Source organism: Myotis davidii, unplaced genomic scaffold, assembly GCF_000327345.1.
Source record: "Myotis davidii unplaced genomic scaffold, ASM32734v1 scaffold309, whole genome shotgun sequence".
Taxonomy (NCBI): domain Eukaryota; kingdom Metazoa; phylum Chordata; class Mammalia; order Chiroptera; family Vespertilionidae; genus Myotis; species Myotis davidii.
The window spans coordinates 1626098-1631568 of NW_006383013.1; the positions used below are offsets into that span (position 1 = coordinate 1626098).

The following is a 5471-nucleotide window of genomic DNA, read 5'->3' on the forward strand; positions in this document are numbered from 1 at the left end:
GCCATTCCCGAGAAGCGCCTGGAAGCCGGTGGCGTCCCTTGGGTTCCCGCCCTGGGACGGGAGGTTCCGTCTGCTCCCAGGCAGCCGGGGCTCTCTCTCCGCCTCCCTCCAGCGCTCTTCTCCCCCGTGCGTTTGCAGAGAGGTGCTCGCCTCGGGCGGCGGGGAAGGCGGGTGAGTGGGGAGAACACTGCCTGGGGGAGACGGGCCTGGGGGTGCAGATGGAGGGTGAAAGCCCAGGGAGGTGCAGGGTTCTTGGGGGGCGGTAGGAGGAGGATGACAGTGACCGGCTGGCAAGTGTGCCGCCCCCACCCCCTCGAAGGGAGGAAGCGTGCCTCCCTGAGGACTGGAGAAGGCCCGGGCCTCCCCATCCAATGAAGAGTGCTTCTCTCGGGGCATTGCTGCCGGGTTCTGGGATGCGAGGAGGCCTAGGGGGTGGCCCGGGTCCCCTTTGCGTTCCCTGGGGGGGCTCCCAAGCCAGGTTACATAAGGAGGCAAGCCGGCTCCTCTAGGTAACCAGCCCCTCCTCTCCTGACCAGCCCAGTTTAGCAGGCTCTCTTATGCCCCTCCCCTCAAAGGAGGCTGAGGGATTGGGTCCTAAGGCCAGGACCCCAGACCCTGGGAGACCGGGAAGATGGGGAGGCCTTGGTTCTTCTGCTGGGATGGCCGGGCCATGCATGAGGCTGGAAATGAAGAGGCTGGTGGAAGGAAATTAACTCACCCTTTGGGTCAGCTCCACTTGCGAGGTTGCCTGATCCTGGCCCGGTGGGCAGACCTCCCTACTGGCATCGAGGGCATCAGGCTGTGTCCTGAGCACATGTGCTTAATGCAGATGAGCCTAGGCCTGTCACTCAAAAAAGGGGCTTGCGGACTGAGGGTGCGTGCAGCCAAGTGGGTGGGCTCTCCTCAGGTCTGAGGAGCCTCAGAAATAGCAGCTTTGAGCCACGACTGGTGCCTGCTGGCCCTGGAAGGCCTTGCTGTGAATTGTGTTCACATATCATCTCCCCAACCTCCCTTTCCTGAAGGTTTTAAAAAACACCTCCCATTGCTTTCATCTTTCCAGCAAGTCTGGCTGCAGCTTGGAATGCTGCCTGATCTTCCTTTGCAGGTTTCTGGGGGAGAGTTTAGCCCGGTATCAGGTGTGAGCATGGCTCTGATTAACCCGAGGACCTGGGAAGAGAAGCAAGGTCTATTCTCGTGCCTCTGGCTGGTGAAGGTTTTGCCTTGTTTGAAACAGGGAGGACGGATTTCTCAAAGAGTCTTCTGTTCCCCTTCCACTTTGGCTTTGGTTCAGAGCTGCAGGCAGCTCCAGAATCTTCCTGAAGAGCTGGGTGCCGTGAGATTTGAAAGGCTGCTGGCAGGCGTGGGTGTGGAGGCCTCTGACTTTTCTCCTATGTTGTTTGCAGCCACTTCTAAGGAGATGGGTTGATAAGTGGTAATGGTGTTCCCTAGGGAAGGGTTTGGACCAGGATCTCCTCACTCACTCACTCACTCACTCACTGCCTAGCTTTTGCAGCCACCAGCGTCTGTCTCCCCCACCTGTTTGCAAGCTGTGTGGGCATCTTTTCCAACCTGCAGAACCCTTGGCAGGGTGAGAAGGGCCAGGCTCTCCAGGCCTTGTTTGTCGTGGGTCTGCCGGTGTTGCAATGGGCTGTCTCTCTCACCAGGGCTTCTGTTTCCAGCGCTGCTCTGGAAGAGAGGGGTCAGTGCAGACTCTAGGCTGGCCTGCTCTGTATTCATGCAGCCCCAGCTCAACTGGAGCACTCAGAGCCAGGGCTGAGGCAGGCAACATTCTTCTCTGCTTTTCTGCTGCAGGATGCAGTTTGCCTTTTTCCATGCGAATGAATTATGTTTGAAACTGAAATGGGAGGAAGAGAAACATAGAGTGAATGTGTATGAATATGCGTGTGTGTGTGTGTGTGTGTGTGTGCATACCTATATAGGCAGGGGGAGAGCAGCAGACACATTATTTTTCCATTTTCCTTTAATTAAGGCTCTGTGGAGGTGTGTTTGAAAACAGAGGGTCTCCTATGCCTTTGAGGAGGGTGAGAACACTGTTTTGGCTGCGTCCCGGGCCATATGCAGCGTATGGTGGCCAATGAAACTGGGCCTGGCTCTTTCTGTTGCTTGTCTTGGCAGTCGGTTCCGTGGCTTGTGTTACCAGCTCTGGAACTTACGGGCTGCCAAGCTCCGTGTGCCTGTGTGTGTATGTGTGTGTGCACTCTGGTGCGTGTGTGTGGTTTGGCCTCTCGGAGCTCAGCAGAGACAAATGCCTTAGCGACCCAGGTTGGAATTTCGGCCTGTGTTTCTTTACACTCATTGCTGGCTGTGGGAGGCCCGGCCAGAGCCCACGGTTCTGGGGCTTTTTTAAAGTCTGTTTTCTTGCTGCAGCCCTTGGGGTTCCAGTCGTGGAGCTTCGTTTCCAAAGCTTCAGCAGGGCCAGTGGCATTTTTAAAAAAGAGCCAACGGATTTATCACACACACTGTGTGTATGACTGTGCAATGTATCATGCTCTGAGCTCCTGCAGCCAAGGAACAGAGATGGGGCGAAGAGGGAAGAGAGGATAGAGGCTTGTCGGGTGGCAGTACTTTCCCAGCTTCATCTTGCAGCTCGGGGTAAGGATTCCTGGCGGAAGTAACTTCCTGTGTGTTTGCTGAACACCTACTACACCAGGCAGGGGAGACCGTGCCGACAGACAGGGCCTTGTTGAAAGCATTTCTCTGGTCTCCTGGGAGGAGCCTTTCCTGGGGAGAGGTTCCAGTTTCTTCCACAGCTGGGATGCCTGTGCAGGGGTCACGCATGCCACTGTGCCCATGCCTGCCAGCGGCTTCTGACCGCCATCACCCCTCTTTTTCTTTGTAGGCAGATCTGAGGAGCCACCCCTTCTAAGCAGTACAAGGATAGAGTAGGTAGAAGGACACAGAAGATGCTGGCCCCCTGCTCCTGGAGGCAGGGGTGGAAACCCAGCCAGCTGGTGGTGCCAGCGATCTATGCAGCTGTGTTCTAGAATGTAGGATGGAGGAGACCTTGGAGAAACTGGGGCAAAGGTCAAGTGCTGGGCCTGGGTTCTGCACCCTTGTACATAGCCCCGACCTGCCCCCTTTGTTTCTATTCTTGCAGGAACCGACTGGATACAGGATGGTCCTGGCCCCTGGGGGTTTAGAGCTAGAAAGTGGGAGAGCAGAGAGTCCTCTGGGGGGATCCTCTTCATGGCTGTAGGAAAAGGAGACCAGTGTTTGAAGTGACCTTGCGGGGTCGGCCAGCACGTGTGTCCTTCAGGAAGGAAGGGCATTGTGGCTACACTGACTTCATACTCACTGGGGCAGGCACTGTTCCAGGTGCTTTCCAAGTTTTCACCACTTTCATCCTTACAGGGCAAATCACACTATTATTCCCACTTTACAGCTGAGGAAAGCGAGGCCCTGAGAGGTGAGGGAACTTGCCCCAGTCACACAGCGAGGGAGGGGCAGAGCTAGTTTGCACATGGAGCTGACCTGGCTCCAAAGTTCCCATCCATAAGCGGTCTCACTCTCCTGCCTGTAGAGCTGGGACAGCCATCTGGAGAGGCCCTTTTCAGCTCATCCTTATTCTCAGGGGTGTTCTCCACCCATTTGCCCCTTGCCTTCTGCATCTCCAGGAGAGAGATCATCTCAGATAATTCCTTATCTCCAAGAACAAGTTTACTGTTTAATTCTCCAAGATTCACGATAGTTATTACTATGTTCTGTGATCACTGGCCTGGCATCTTTCTGTACTGTCTCCTCTGCCCCCCCCCCCCCCACACACACATATACACACAGTGTCCTCCTGGGAATCTTGCCACGCTCCGGCTCCCAAGACCACCCATCTGCTATTGGTGATTCCCAGGTACTAGCTACTGGCTCTCTCTCTCTCTCTCTTTTTCTTTTAAATACGTTCATAGGTTGACGCTCAATCCCTGAGCCACACCAGCCGGGCTGGCTACCTGCTCTTCCAACTCCACTAGTGCTCCTGGGGCCTGATCCTGTGAACTAACTCCCTTGCTCCTTGTCTGTCCTCACTCACCTCCGCTATTTCGAACCCTGCACTCACTTGCACACTCACTCCTGGCCCCTTATGCCCGCCTAGCTAGCTGTTCGCCTGGAGCGGAGCTGACCTTCTCAAAGAGGCCCAGGGACTTGAAAGCCTCCCTTAAACTTTTGTTTCTATGGACAGATCCTAACTTTCATGATGCAGATCCTAACTTTCTCTTAACCTGTCTTTTTTTTTTTTTTAATCCATCTTCGCCATTCTAGATGGAGATACCAATTACTGGCACTTTCTCATAAAAATTGACCCATCAAAGCAAGACTGTTATTTGCAGATACTCCCATTTAAAAAATATGATATTTTATAGATTTACATACAGTGAAACAAGAGGGGGAAAACTCAAATCACCTGTATCTTTTTTTTTATTTCAGCTAAAAAATGATGTTTCATGTTAATATCTTCCAATAGGGTTCATTTTCTGGACTTGAAATGCTTTCTGGCTTTTCTGCTTATACAAGGCAGCACCCCTGACAGTGTGCCTACCATCCCTGAGGAAGTCAGAATAGAGAGATACCAATACCAGGTCTTCAGGTTCTTTCCCCCTGGATCCACTCGCTCCCTGTTTCTCCAAAGCTGGCTTTTAGGGATCTGCATCAAATCACTCATGCTCTTGGGGCTTAGCAGCGGCTCTCACGGTGACCTCCTGCATGCTTTCTGTCTTATTCATGCCTTTCTCGTCGGTCCCATCTTGATCTGTCCATTACCCAGTTTTTCTTCATGGGCTCGTTTCCAAGTTATTCCTGGTCAGTGTCCCAAATTGCCAAAATCTTCTTGGATTCTAAGCCTGTCTTTGGAGGCATAAGCTTCATTGGCCAGTTCTGGTCTTCTGCCAATGTATAGCACTTGCTCTTTATGTATGCATCCCAGTTACTAATGGAAACATGGAGGGTGTTTATCTGCCTTTTGGACCTCCTGGGCCCCGAAGGGGGGAAAAAAACTCTGGGTTCTTCCCCTAAAGCTTTTAGTGCCTAGTTCTCCTTTTCCTACTAAATTGTTTCCGTATGGAACAACCAGTTGGGAGATGATTTCACCTCTTGTCATCTTTCCTATGTCTTCCTTGAAGTGGGTAAATTCCTCCTGGCTGTTATTGGTTCCCCGCCACTGTCTCTCCCCCCGCCCCCTTTATAGATCTCTAAATCACATCAAATTGTTTTATTTTTCATATCGCCAAAGTGGCCTTGCAGCCTCGGATCATCAGCCAGCTCTTCCCAGTTAATGAGGATCCACTTATGAGAGGCAGCCGCTCCACCTCCTCCATCTTCTGCCGTTAGGATGACTTCTCGCTGGTGAATGTCAGCTGTTGTGGTTGTCTCCTAGGAATGGCATGTGTTAAGGACTTTGTGGTTTGTATCTGAGCAGTGAGGGGCGCCCTTGCGGGGGAAGGAGAGAGAGGGGCATTTTTTTT

The 5471-nt window shown here is 52.9% G+C and overlaps 1 protein-coding gene across 1 annotated transcript in view; it reads left to right on the plus strand.

Annotated features, from left to right (window-relative positions):
- Nucleotides 1-6: 6 nt before the first annotated feature.
- Nucleotides 7-5471, plus strand: part of JDP2 (Jun dimerization protein 2) — a 36825-nt gene continuing 31360 nt past the window's right edge. The window contains exon 1 of the mRNA XM_006778798.2: nucleotides 7-171. The gene's annotated coding sequence lies outside the window, so the exon portion shown is untranslated. The remainder of the gene's footprint in view (nucleotides 172-5471) is intronic.